The sequence below is a fragment of the Xiphophorus maculatus genome, chromosome 5 (genome assembly GCF_002775205.1).
Source record: "Xiphophorus maculatus strain JP 163 A chromosome 5, X_maculatus-5.0-male, whole genome shotgun sequence".
Lineage (NCBI taxonomy): Eukaryota > Metazoa > Chordata > Actinopteri > Cyprinodontiformes > Poeciliidae > Xiphophorus > Xiphophorus maculatus.
In genome coordinates, this window is record NC_036447.1 from 19,479,799 (window position 1) to 19,493,900 (window position 14,102).

Genomic DNA, 14,102 nt, shown 5'->3' on the forward strand with positions numbered 1-14,102 from the left:
GGCTCTAGGATAATAATGGTTAGAAGCAGCTGGTCATGTCTGGCTTATGGTGAAGCTACTGGCGACCAGTAAAAGGAGACATATCCACTAGACCCCCTGGCAATCCTGCAAGGACAAACGTGTTGGTTGGATGGATGGATGGATGGATGGATGGATGGATGGATGGATGGATGGATGGATGGATGGATGGATGGATGGATGGATGGATGGATGGATGGATGGATTGATGGATGGATGGATGGATGGATGGATGGATGGATGGATGGATGGATGGATGGATGGATGGATGGATGGATGTGTACAATGCTTATTTTCTCTGTTATGATTCTTCAGTCTGCCCTTAATAGGTTTGTACGTATTGTATTATTCAATCTTGTTAACTTTGATCTATAACATAAACACCAGAAGATATTCAGAAGTTATTCAACCCTTTGTAAAAATATATATGTTTTAATTGACACAGGGAAATAAATGTGCAGCTCACACTGTTTCATAAATGTTGACAAGTAGAAATGTTTTTCTACTTGTTTGCTTTGTGACTTTCTTTTCACCTTTGCAGTTTGTTTTTCTATTAAACTCTTAATTTGCACATGAAGGATGAAAAAAGCTCCAAAGTTAAATGAGCTAAAAAAAAAAAAAAAAATCCTTCAATGAAGAGATTTTAGACTTTTTGTTTCCTCTGAAGCAAATCTGGATAAAGGAATTGTGAAATGAGTTGCTTAATTTGGTTTATAATTATCCCACCTGCAACCGCAATGTTCTAAAAAGCATTAGAAACCCAAATTGATGAATTTGTTTAGATTTCTGACCAACTAGCAATCAATGGGTGACAAGTAACAAATTCTATTGTGTGGATGTTATGGCTATTTATTTGTTTAACTCAATTTTGAGAAACTGATTCCAATCACTTTGCCCATTGTGAGGGATTGGTAAATACAAATATTCACTTAGTTTCTTCTTTTAAATAAATGTTTTCTTGTGAGAACATTGCTAAACTTTAACAAGATGGGGGAAGTGACATTTTCTAATACATTTTGAAAGAAACAAACATTTTTCATTTTGGAAAAAAAAACCAACTTGACCCTGTAGATTATAAATCAAGCATTTGGCAATCACAAGATTTCTATGGTGTTCATTTTTATCTCAAGGACACAGAACAAAAAAATGCTCTGCTCAGTGCAGTGACTGCTAGATTAGAGATTTTCTTGTATGCACTGGGTGCAGAAAGCAATTAAATTTCACTATTTCTGTTCAATTTACAAAAAACAAACAACTAATCAAAATCAATCTTAGTCAATCTTATGGCTAGATAAATTTTTGGTAAATAAATGCTCGTTTTAATTAATTTGATAATTCTTTGGCAATTTTGTCCGAGCTCCTTGTTTCTAGTTTGACAGTTTTGGTCGAGCCAGCGTTAGAATAGCTACTGCACTTATTGTGGCACAAATCAGTTAATTAGTATTGAACCTAAGATATAAACTAGCATGCTACTGATTACCGATTTTTTATGGACTTAATGAAAACATTACCTCTCAAACTTAACATTACATGCGGTATAACATAATTTAAATCAAATTTCTGTTGATTTCAGGATGTCGCCGTACTCATAAATTAACAGCAGAGGTGCTGCAAGGTACGGTGAATATAGATAGATTTTTGTGTTGCTTTATAGTAGGTAGCTGTTTGAGAACTTATTATATTAATATAATGAAACATGAGCACAGTAGGCCCAGAGTTTCATCTCTCTGGCAGCAATGCTATGACAATGTCTGCTGCATTTTTAAACAGGCATGAGATGTCATCCCACGGTGTGAGGGGATGAACTTCTGATAAAAGAAATCGTCTTTTTCTCTCAATGGTATTCTCTTTTTCTTCATCGTGACTCACATGCCGCCATAAAAATGTAAATGTCATTGAAAGGGAGTTTTTCAGTTGGACATCAAGTAAGTAACATTTTTGGCTTGTTTCCATTTTCTGGATGCCAAAATGGTTAATTAGTGATTCAAAATTAATGAGTAAATACAGAAAACGCACAACAAATATAAAGCATAAAAAACTGCTTAAAAAGAAAAGAAATCCACACATCAAATACTACAATCCCCATTTCTTTTTGCATTAAGATGCTTTTATCAGCTTGTCTAGTGCCATCCATACATTTCATTGCATAAATGTTCATAGCAAACGTTTCTTTACCATTCTCAAAGTCCTCGTTGCTCTAATCCTTGGAGCTGAAGTTCTGAGTAAATGTACTTTTTTATTACGGGATCTTTGAAAAAGATCCAATTGCCACTTAAAATTATTAAAGCTCACTCTGTGGTTTACAAATTGACTCTACCGGCACAAATGCTGCTGGTAGGAAGCCTGCAAGGTCACCCAGTGCTGAGATTGTCCTTGTTTCCCTTTTCTCCAGTTATTTTCCCTCTGGAGCTCTTTATCTTTTCAACATTGTTATGTTCAGAGATTCCCCCCACCGCATTCCTGCTTATGAATTAAAAATGAGGTTTTTCAATGTGTCTTTGACTCTCAAAAATACATATCCATCTAATAAAAATGTAATTTTCTCTATATGTGTGCATCCAAAGTAGAATTTCATCAGCCACAGCCTGTAGATGTAATGAAATTCCATCTAATTTTCTTCAATATGATATCTATGAGATAAACTTTTGAAAAAAAATGTTTGGATTTTTTTCCTGGTACAATTTGAAAACAGTGAAGCCAACAAATCAATGGAAGTGAGATCGAAGCCTTGTGCTACCTGAATATAGATTCATTCTAAAGTTACTACGTTGTATTTGTCTTCTGACATCTGGTTTTTTTCAAGCTTTGTTTTACAAGCAATATTTTGCTCTGTGCGTTTAAGCATTATGCTTTATGTCATGTTTGTAATGGACTGGGAAGCTCAACCTGTGCAGGGAGCATGCAGAATTAACAAGGCACCTTCTGGCAGAAGCTGAAACCAGATATCTGCATAATTTTTACTTTCATAAAAAGACTCATTAGCTACCACTCTTTTCATACAGACTGAATTCACATCAAACTATTTTTTCCCAGCATTTTTAAGGCCACTTAAAAATGCTGAATTTATTCCTGCTTGATAAAAGCTAGAAAATTTTGAATTTCCATGTAAATTTAGATTTTACACTTTTAAGTTGACACATGAACAGGAATCGACAGGAAGCGTGTTAGTCTCTATAGCCAAATTAGTTATAAAGTGGCTTAATGCCAATGTTTTTAGATGTTCCATCACAAACTTCGAGGGCAGAGGTGAAAAGCTGAGTGGAAGCAAGCTGACTAATAAACCTGAATTGTTAACACCTGTCGGGAAGAATGGGACGAAATTCTATCAACCTGTACAGAAAAGCTTCTGGAAGAAACTCAAAATGTCACACTGTTCAAAGAACGCTTTCTCCAAAAACTAGGGAAACATAATCAATCTATTGTTTTCATTTTGGCATTTGTACATAATGTTTGCAATGCTATCTGATCTTAAGTGTCACTTAATGTCTGACAGTAAGGAAATTAGATTAAATGTTTATTTCGAAATCATATGTCAACATCTGGTTTCACCTGTACTTTGTACGGAAGTGTAAAATTTGTTTCCATGCCTGGGGGTCACTGTCTTCGCCTCTCAGTGACAGATCCTCCTGAGAAACTCTTCACAGCTCCTGTCTTTTGTTTATCTTGAACCAGGCGGTCTGTCTGGACCCCCAGGGGCTTTTATTTTGCATTCTCCTCCTTTCAGATTCCAAGGGCACAGTCTGCATTCATTCACATGCACTATTTTGGGTGAATACTCTCACTAGCTGTTCCACGTGACTTTATGGTTTTATCATAATACCTCAGGATTTTGCCGTCACAAAGACACAAAAGGTCGTTCATGTGCAGTGGAACAAAGGTGGCACCGTTTCATTTCTCCCCGGATGCCTGGTCTTTTATTTGGTAAAACAGCCACCAATTCAAAAACAAAGCAAAGGGTTCATTAATTTTATTTATTTATCTTTTTTGTGCAGCTCTATACACTGAATCAATAACTTGCTGACTATTTTAATAGAGAAACATTTCACACGTGCCTCAAGCAGTCGAAGATCAGAACGCTTCCTTACATGATTTATTTATTGCTATGATTATATATACTTGATTTGGTCTTAATTGATAGTATTTTTTGTTATTGGTTCATAATATAAAACACAAAAAATGACATTATTTCAGGGTAATTTGAAAAACTATCACTAAGCAAATATTGTAACTGCTTGATAACATTAAAATGTGGAAAGCAGTCTAGACTATAGAATATAAGGAAATAATTTAATGAAAATTAAAGTGAAAATCAGCTGTTTGTTGGCATTTTATATTAATCTGAGATTTTTATATGGTAGCCCTTTGACTTTTCATAAATTAACTTTCATGCTTAATTATGTTTAAATGCCATCAAAGAACAATATCCACAGGACACTCTTAAGGTAACTCTCATTATGTGTTGTGATGTTTAGTTAAGATTGTGCGTGAGGTCTATGGAAATGTTCACTATGTTTTTATGCACAGATATATTAACATAAAGCTGATTAACATAAGGCTCACACACATACATGATTACCATTACTCATATGGAATGCAGATTGTGGCCTCTGGACTTTGTGACTTAGTCGAGTTCACTTCCTGACAGAGCAGTCTGCCAGAGGACATCTGAGTTTGCACATGACAGACACTTGAAAGTGGAGTCAGGGTGACTGTAAATGTATGTGAGACAGGGAAAAATTGAATGAAAGGCAGAAAATGAGAAAAGGACTTGAGTACGATTGGAAAGAGATGTAGCAGAAGTTCCAGATGACTGCAGTCATGGAAGGGATTTTTAAAAAAGTGGTATTAAAGTTTCCATTATTCTTCAACATACATACAGTATGTAGTCCTTAGTGTTACTTTACTAGTTTACCTTTGTTCACTATTTTTGTGAGTGATTTTATTCGTATTTATTAAATTTTTTATCTGGTGTCCTGTCTGCAACACTTCTTGGGCGAGAGATAAGGTACCTCTTTTACAGGCCACCATTCAGCCACAGGGAAACAGACTCACAGCAATTCAAATGAACACTCAGTCAGTCAAATTTTATTCATAGATCCCTTTCTGTTCAGAAAAAGCACAATGTTTTTACAGAATGTAAATCCCATGTAGAGGGAATTTTGCAGGGATGAATTAACCAAACAAGCGTATTCTTAGATTGTGTTGGGAAGATGGAATACATGGATGACCGAACGCATGCACAGGGAGAACATTCAAAATATATACAGAATATGGCTGGGGTTTACACTCAAGACCTTCTTAGTAGAAGGGAATAGTGCTAAACAAAATGTGTTTTTTTGTTGTTGTAAAAAACAATTAGTGCTGAAATCTTTGCTTTGTAATAATTTGTTTGACCACACAAATGGTACAGGTAAAGAAGAGGTTACGGACCAGAGTATTCACAGTTTTTCTTTGTTTTTGTTTTTTTTCCTCAATTTTGTTTCCATAATTAAAGTCCAAGCGATGGATGTAAATATGTTCTGTAGAACTTGAGAAGTTGTGAAAAAGATCATATTGAACAGATTGGACAGCACATTTATTTTTAATGTAAATTAAAGAAAAAATTGAAAGTGACAGAGAAATTTGTGGATCAAACTTGCAAACATCCCTCATTTTTCACCACCTCTCTGCCACCGTTTTTATTTATTCCATTTGTTTTGATTGTGATATGACAGGTTTTTATTAAGTCGATTGTTACTGTGGAGCGCATTCTTCCCAACAAAGAGCTTTCTTCTTATGAATCCGAACTTTCTGGATGAGTCTGTTTGGCTTTCAGTCCAACACAAGCAGCAGGATCCACAATGTAGCAAGAGAAACAAGACTCTAACTACCAGGTTTGTGCAGACTGCCCCACAGGATTCAGAAAATAAATATTTCTGGACAAAGATGCTCCTTAGAGGCTAGAGGGACACTACATTTGTCGGTTCCTGTTTGCTCTGCTGTGGTAACTCTGATTCTAACCTTTTAATCTTTTTTTAACTTGTGTTTTTTGCTGTGTTTTCCCATGTGCATTATCACAATGCTGTCTTCAGATCTGTAGTAGGCTGCTGTTTTTTATCTGCTTGCTTTTACATCCCTGTTTTTTCTTTCTTATTGTGTCTGTTCTTTGCCCACTCACTTGCCCCTAGGGGATTTAAAAGAGTGAAGAGTGATTATATTCTATTCTACCCACAGCAGTAAAGCTATTTGGCTACATGTTAGTGGCCTAAGCTACAAAATTACACAAAGCGCCAAGCTTTCTCAACAAATTATTATAATTTCCAACCTAGAAAATGAGCCATAAAGGGAACATGTTATTTTGTTGTTGCGCAACACCCCCCCCCTCCTTCCTGTCTCTACTCTCTCACTCTCTGCTTCCTCTTCTGAGAGGGGAGATGTGCTACCAGCTCTCCATCTAACGGGTTAATTGAGTTTCCTAAATCTGCTGGGATTTACCCTGCCCAGAACTGAAGTAAACTCTGTTTAAGCTGGTTTCGAGAAACGATTCGCCTGGTTTCTGACGGCCAACATCCAGGTGTCCCACCCTTCTTCCCCCTGTGAATTAGCCAGACTGAGCAGCCTACAGCCAACTAGTTTCACAGAGCACACCTGTTAACGGTCGCTCGTTCTCTATTTTACAACTTGCATTTGTTATTGAACCAGGTAGGTTTTAGTGACTCGGGCGAGTCCCAAGGATGACGTTTTAAATTTGGGCTACCAGCAACCTATAAAACATTTTCCACCTCTTCCTCTCCAGAATCAAACATCACAGCTATTTTACAACCATCAAAGAACTTTAAGGTGACTCATTAACTGAATGTCCACAACATCTTTTAGATTTTCTGTATGCTAAATATTTTATTAGTAAGGCATTTTTGCAAGGGTCAGTACAGCTTAATTCAGTAGCAGAAATAATCAAATAAGTAAAATCAATCATCTAGTCTATCTTTCCCTACTGCTGACACTGAAAACTAAAAAAGGAACCTTTGAGAGAGACGGACGGAGCCTGGCGCCTCGAACCCCAGACCTGGCACGACGACGAAGAAGGTGCTGCAGCAGGAGGAAGACGCCGATCGATGAAGGCCAGGATCTCCGCAGGTCTGATGATGAAGAAGGTGTTGCAGCAGGAGGAAGACGCCGATCGATGAAGGCCAGGATCTCCGCAGGTCTGATGATGAAGAAGGTGTTGCAGCAGGAGGAAGACGCCGATCGATGAAGGCAGGGATCTCTGTAGGTCTGATGAGCCTCCTCTCCGCATGGATGGTGAGGTCACACAGGACTTGGTGCTGGCAGGAAGGAAGGCACCAGTTCTTCTTCTTTGTCTTTGCCTTTGTCTTCATCTTTGTCTTTGGGGTCTGAACCCAGCCGATGAGAGAAGTGCGATTCGAAGCCACAGGTTGTGGGCCAGACGGGTTGGTCCCCATGCATGAGCAGGACAGTCTTCGGCTCCGTGGCCCCGGCTCTTCTTCAGCTGCAGAGTTCTTTGTCCATCTCGATCTTGGCTCGAAGCTGCCCGGAGGATCCAACGAACGGTTCCTCTTTTGCACTCACCTTTTATAGGGTTTCTGACTGCTTAGACAGATGATCTCATATCCATCACTGTCTTACAGACATTTCCTGATGTCTGTGCTAATGTCTCAGGGTTGCTCAACCTCCTATGTCCATTGCCTGCACAACCTTTCACCTACTCTCTAAATAAGGCGTTGATCATCTCTGCTCTCCTGTTAGTTCCTTGCCTTTCACCTTTCACCTACTCTCTACCTCCAACATATCAGTGATGTTTAATTGCAGTTACACCTTTTACACCATTTCAAGTTCAATGTCAAAATCACATTTATTTTCTTTAGCTTCTCTGATTTAGCATTCATTTATGATTTTATAACCATAACTTATTAATTATACTTATTATAATCTTAATGTGAGTTATTACAGATGTTTTTCTGAAAAGAAACCAAGAATAATACATGATTCTAATTATTTAATACTAAAGTTACAGTTACTTGTTTTTCTTGTAAGTGTTCCCACAAATGTTCGTGTAAATATTATTACAAGTAAACCAATATTAATATAAGTATTTTACTTTGAATCTTATCAAATTACTCAAAATGTTTTAGATTTCATTCTTTAAAACTTTCATGATTTAAAATAAGAAATAGTCTCAGCTATTTTTTATAAATCTGCAGGCTGGAACTTACTTCCTCTTTTTCCAGGAAACCTGCTTTTCTTGCTTCATGACTCTCTCTGTCTGACTATGATTTCTTATGATTAGATAGAAAAAAGTAAAATTAAAGCAAAGTTTGCATGAGACAAAAACAACACACACAACCAGATTTATTTTATTGACACTTAAGTCTACTGTTGGGCCTAGATATCACTTGAGTGATTCATTTTAAAGATAACTTTATTTATTATTACTGTTAAACTAACTTTATTGACACTTAAGTCTACTGTTGGGCCTTGATGTCACTTGAGTGATTCATTTTAAAGATAACTTTATTTATTATTACTGTTAAACTAAAATCTCCAGCATGGGGAAGTGGGATGAGCTCGGATTTTCTTGACACCCCCTCCACGAGGTCAGACCTTTCACATGCTGGGAGTCCATCACCCTCCTGCAGTTCGCCGTCCTCATCCCCTGGAAAGAGAAGATGTTCGTCTGGGATGTGAAGATGCAGATTCTTCATCCTCAGTTGTCACAGAGGGCTCAGTGTAGTCATCAAAACTCCACTTCTCTTGACACCCCCTCCTTGGAGTTTTGATTTCCCCCATGAGGTGATGAATGTCGAAGAAAACTTGGATCGCTCTGATTCTTCTACAGGAACCTTCGCTGGATGAACTGTCAGTTCTTCAGGATGTGGGATGGTTCTTTAGGGAAGATGGGCTGAGACAGAAGGCCTCAAACAAAAAAAAAAAATTCTGGCTGTTCAGCAGAGCAAAGCAAAAAGCATAAGCATCATGACGCTTTATCCGTAATCATGATCCTTTTCCATTTTAATCCATCAGGTTGTGACAGGAGTTCTTCTTTAGCATAATCCAATTTCTTCACGGCCCTCCCAGTCCAAAGCCTTGAAGGTGTTCTCTGAACGGCAACCTTCCCGTAATAGTGGCCAGTCTACTGTAGGATGGCATGGTGCTTGATTCTCTGGCCATCTTCTCGTAATGTTCTGGTTCGCTGTAGCTAAGAACTGGCTTGAGCACTGCTTCCTCATGGACCCCTTTCTTCATCAGTAGTACTGTGTTGAAGTTCAGTACTTACTTTACAAAATCTTGGGCGTTGAATCTCAGCTTGATCACCGTAGTTGCAGGCCGATCTTGAGCTTTAATCCAAACTCTCTGCCCTGCTTTCAGTGACACTTTGAGCTGCAACTTCCCTTTTTCTTCTCTGAGCAAAAAGGAGAAGTGTCTTCGCCTCCCTGCTTTCTGTGACGTGAACGGAGTTCCTCTGCAGGGGAAGACCTGCTCTTCTAGCAGTTGTCACTGTGTCCATCAGCACCAAGAGGTACTTCTCACCTCTCTTTCCTGTTGTCCCCATTGGCTCTGCTACGTCCATGCAGACTGAACCCCATGGGACTGTGCTCTTGATGAACAAACCTTCCATCCGCTGTCCTGGGTGCCCTGGGTAGCTGTGCAGAAAGTTGATGCAGTTCTGTTGAGGTCTCCTCCTTTTCCAAACGATCTGGACGGCCGGCTTCCTCCGGTTTCTTCCCCAGATTTTCCTCCTCGAAGTGATCATCCATCACTCCGTCTCTCTGTCGGTTCGAGTTGTCTATCCCCCAAAGCCTCTCTTTGCGCTCTTGAGCAGGGATGGGTCTAGACTATGTTGGCTACTAGCTTCACTGTCTGGATCCGGTCATTTATCCTCAGTAGAAGCTTTCCCTCACCTGTATGCCATACAGTTAATGCAAGGGTTGTGACTGACGGCCTTATCAGTCACCATTAACTCTATTCCCTAAGAGTTAACAAACCAAGTGAGCTATTCAGATCCTCACATCTGTTTTCACTGACTTGGCAGGTAGGGCCCTCCTACTTCGTTAGTCGTGCCCCACGTTGGGCGCCACTTGTTGTTGCGCAACACCCCCCCCCTCCTTCCTGTCTCTACTCTCTCACTCTCTGCTTCCTCTTCTGAGAGGGGAGATGTGCTACCAGCTCTCCATCTAACGGGTTAATTGAGTTTCCTAAATCTGCTGGGATTTACCCTGCCCAGAACTGAAGTAAACTCTGTTTAAGCTGGTTTCGAGAAACGATTCGCCTGGTTTCTGACGGCCAACATCCAGGTGTCCCACCCTTCTTCCCCCTGTGAATTAGCCAGACTGAGCAGCCTACAGCCAACTAGTTTCACAGAGCACACCTGTTAACGGTCGCTCGTTCTCTATTTTACAACTTGCATTTGTTATTGAACCAGGTAGGTTTTAGTGACTCGGGCGAGTCCCAAGGATGACGTTTTAAATTTGGGCTACCAGCAACCTATAAAACATTTTCCACCTCTTCCTCTCCAGAATCAAACATCACAGCTATTTTACAACCATCAAAGAACTTTAAGGTGACTCATTAACTGAATGTCCACAACATCTTTTAGATTTTCTGTATGCTAAATATTTTATTAGTAAGGCATTTTTGCAAGGGTCAGTACAGCTTAATTCAGTAGCAGAAATAATCAAATAAGTAAAATCAATCATCTAGTCTATCTTTCCCTACTGCTGACACTGAAAACTAAAAAAGGAACCTTTGAGAGAGACGGACGGAGCCTGGCGCCTCGAACCCCAGACCTGGCACGACGACGAAGAAGGTGCTGCAGCAGGAGGAAGACGCCGATCGATGAAGGCCAGGATCTCCGCAGGTCTGATGATGAAGAAGGTGTTGCAGCAGGAGGAAGACGCCGATCGATGAAGGCCAGGATCTCCGCAGGTCTGATGATGAAGAAGGTGTTGCAGCAGGAGGAAGACGCCGATCGATGAAGGCAGGGATCTCTGTAGGTCTGATGAGCCTCCTCTCCGCATGGATGGTGAGGTCACACAGGACTTGGTGCTGGCAGGAAGGAAGGCACCAGTTCTTCTTCTTTGTCTTTGCCTTTGTCTTCATCTTTGTCTTTGGGGTCTGAACCCAGCCGATGAGAGAAGTGCGATTCGAAGCCACAGGTTGTGGGCCAGACGGGTTGGTCCCCATGCATGAGCAGGACAGTCTTCGGCTCCGTGGCCCCGGCTCTTCTTCAGCTGCAGAGTTCTTTGTCCATCTCGATCTTGGCTCGAAGCTGCCCGGAGGATCCAACGAACGGTTCCTCTTTTGCACTCACCTTTTATAGGGTTTCTGACTGCTTAGACAGATGATCTCATATCCATCACTGTCTTACAGACATTTCCTGATGTCTGTGCTAATGTCTCAGGGTTGCTCAACCTCCTATGTCCATTGCCTGCACAACCTTTCACCTACTCTCTAAATAAGGCGTTGATCATCTCTGCTCTCCTGTTAGTTCCTTGCCTTTCACCTTTCACCTACTCTCTACCTCCAACATATCAGTGATGTTTAATTGCAGTTACACCTTTTACACCATTTCAAGTTCAATGTCAAAATCACATTTATTTTCTTTAGCTTCTCTGATTTAGCATTCATTTATGATTTTATAACCATAACTTATTAATTATACTTATTATAATCTTAATGTGAGTTATTACAGATGTTTTTCTGAAAAGAAACCAAGAATAATACATGATTCTAATTATTTAATACTAAAGTTACAGTTACTTGTTTTTCTTGTAAGTGTTCCCACAAATGTTCGTGTAAATATTATTACAAGTAAACCAATATTAATATAAGTATTTTACTTTGAATCTTATCAAATTACTCAAAATGTTTTAGATTTCATTCTTTAAAACTTTCATGATTTAAAATAAGAAATAGTCTCAGCTATTTTTTATAAATCTGCAGGCTGGAACTTACTTCCTCTTTTTCCAGGAAACCTGCTTTTCTTGCTTCATGACTCTCTCTGTCTGACTATGATTTCTTATGATTAGATAGAAAAAAGTAAAATTAAAGCAAAGTTTGCATGAGACAAAAACAACACACACAACCAGATTTATTTTATTGACACTTAAGTCTACTGTTGGGCCTAGATATCACTTGAGTGATTCATTTTAAAGATAACTTTATTTATTATTACTGTTAAACTAACTTTATTGACACTTAAGTCTACTGTTGGGCCTTGATGTCACTTGAGTGATTCATTTTAAAGATAACTTTATTTATTATTACTGTTAAACTAAAATCTCCAGCATGGGGAAGTGGGATGAGCTCGGATTTTCTTGACAATTTATAAACCTGCTTTTTCTTGTCAGCATCATCCATCACTTCCCAGTTGATCCTCAGTTACTCCTCCAGCACCGGCAAGAAATAAATCTCTAAACCGAGGTTTGCTTTAAAAAATTAATGTGTCTTATTGAATCCAATGAAGCATGGACTCTGGGAGACTGGAAGGAAAAGGTCAGCAGACTGATAACATTTAACAAAAGTTTAATACATAATTTTGTCTTCATTTTACACAAACAGCCCCGATGAGCCTAGCAAATGGTTTAATCAGTGAATAACAACCTAATCTCATATGAAGGCTGAATATATACATGAAATCATGAAGATGTGAACATAAATGCTTTATTCTAGCCAATGGTTGATTTTGATACTTCACAGAACATTACAAGAAGAACAAGAAGTGCCACTCAGTGCTGAAACAGCCGTCATTATTTCCTTGTCCCTGCAGGAATACAATTAGTGCTAAATTCATGTGCACAAGTTCTTAGCATACCATGGAAACCATTTCTATGGTGTGGGTGAGAAAATTGTTCCTTGCCACAACAAGGGACAAAGCTCCTGCTTGACGATCACTCTTCAGCTTTGAGCAGAGAAACGTTTCTCCCAAGGAAAGGATTAAGAAAAGGGTTAAACTAAAGAGACAAAAACAACATCAGAGCCCTACGTGCAAACAGAACTAACTAAATATGAATGGTAATGTTTCTGTGTGTTTTCTGCGATTTTTGTTAAATGAGCGACTGTTTATTCCAGCATATTGGAAGCAATTATTCATTTAATCAGTTTTTGAAAAGTACTCCTCTTACACCAGGGCTCAGTAACTTTTATAAAACCCAAGTGCCATCTTTGCATTTGGTCCCGCTAAACAAAAATCTTTTAGAGCCACAAAATCAACACAACACTTCGAAACAAAATAGCTTGTTTTTATGATGCCTACATTTATTTTTAAAGTAAGAGAACAAGTATTTTACTTTTGTTTTCAGATTTAATACATTTTGAACTGTTAAATATGTAATCTTTAGAAAAAATCACATAATAGTTTGCAACTTATTGTTAAACGGGTATAAAATAGCAGGTCTGCTACTGTGAATAGTTTAAAATTAATTCATCCTTCAATTTACTAATGTAAACTGCCTCACGCCATCTTTTTTTTATAAATCCTATTCATGCGAGTACATTTTTATTGTATAATAAAATTTTTTACTTAATGATGAATCCCACAGATTATTGGCTACAAGGTCTGTATCCCACTCAGTTTTGCCACTAGGATCACACTTTTACCCACCTCACACTCATATTAGCATTTTGTTTCTGCACCACTGGAAGACATTCCTGCAAAACCTACGCACATAGGTATTTTTTTAGTATTTACAAGTTTTTCAAAATTGTAGCTCATCAAAAGCAACACACAGCTTAAAGACACAGCAGGACTTGATGTTCCATAATCCCCTTTTTTCTTTTTTGCTCATGATTAGATCCACATGACATGTTTTTCAAAATGATAGCATACATACAAGATATGAAACAGCATGACACGCGCTTAAATCTCCTCTTAGAGCATTTCACTAAATTGGTGCATACAGAAAGATGAATCTTTGCACATTTTTCTTAGCATAATCTCTATTGTCTCTCCAGAGTCCTAGGTTTCCTCCAAACAAAGAATTTAGTTTAACATACTGAAATTGAAAAGTTCTGTACCTATTTCTTTACATTTTTCATAGTGTTGAATGTATTGCAGGGTTTCTCTTCTATTAAGAAGTCGATTTAGT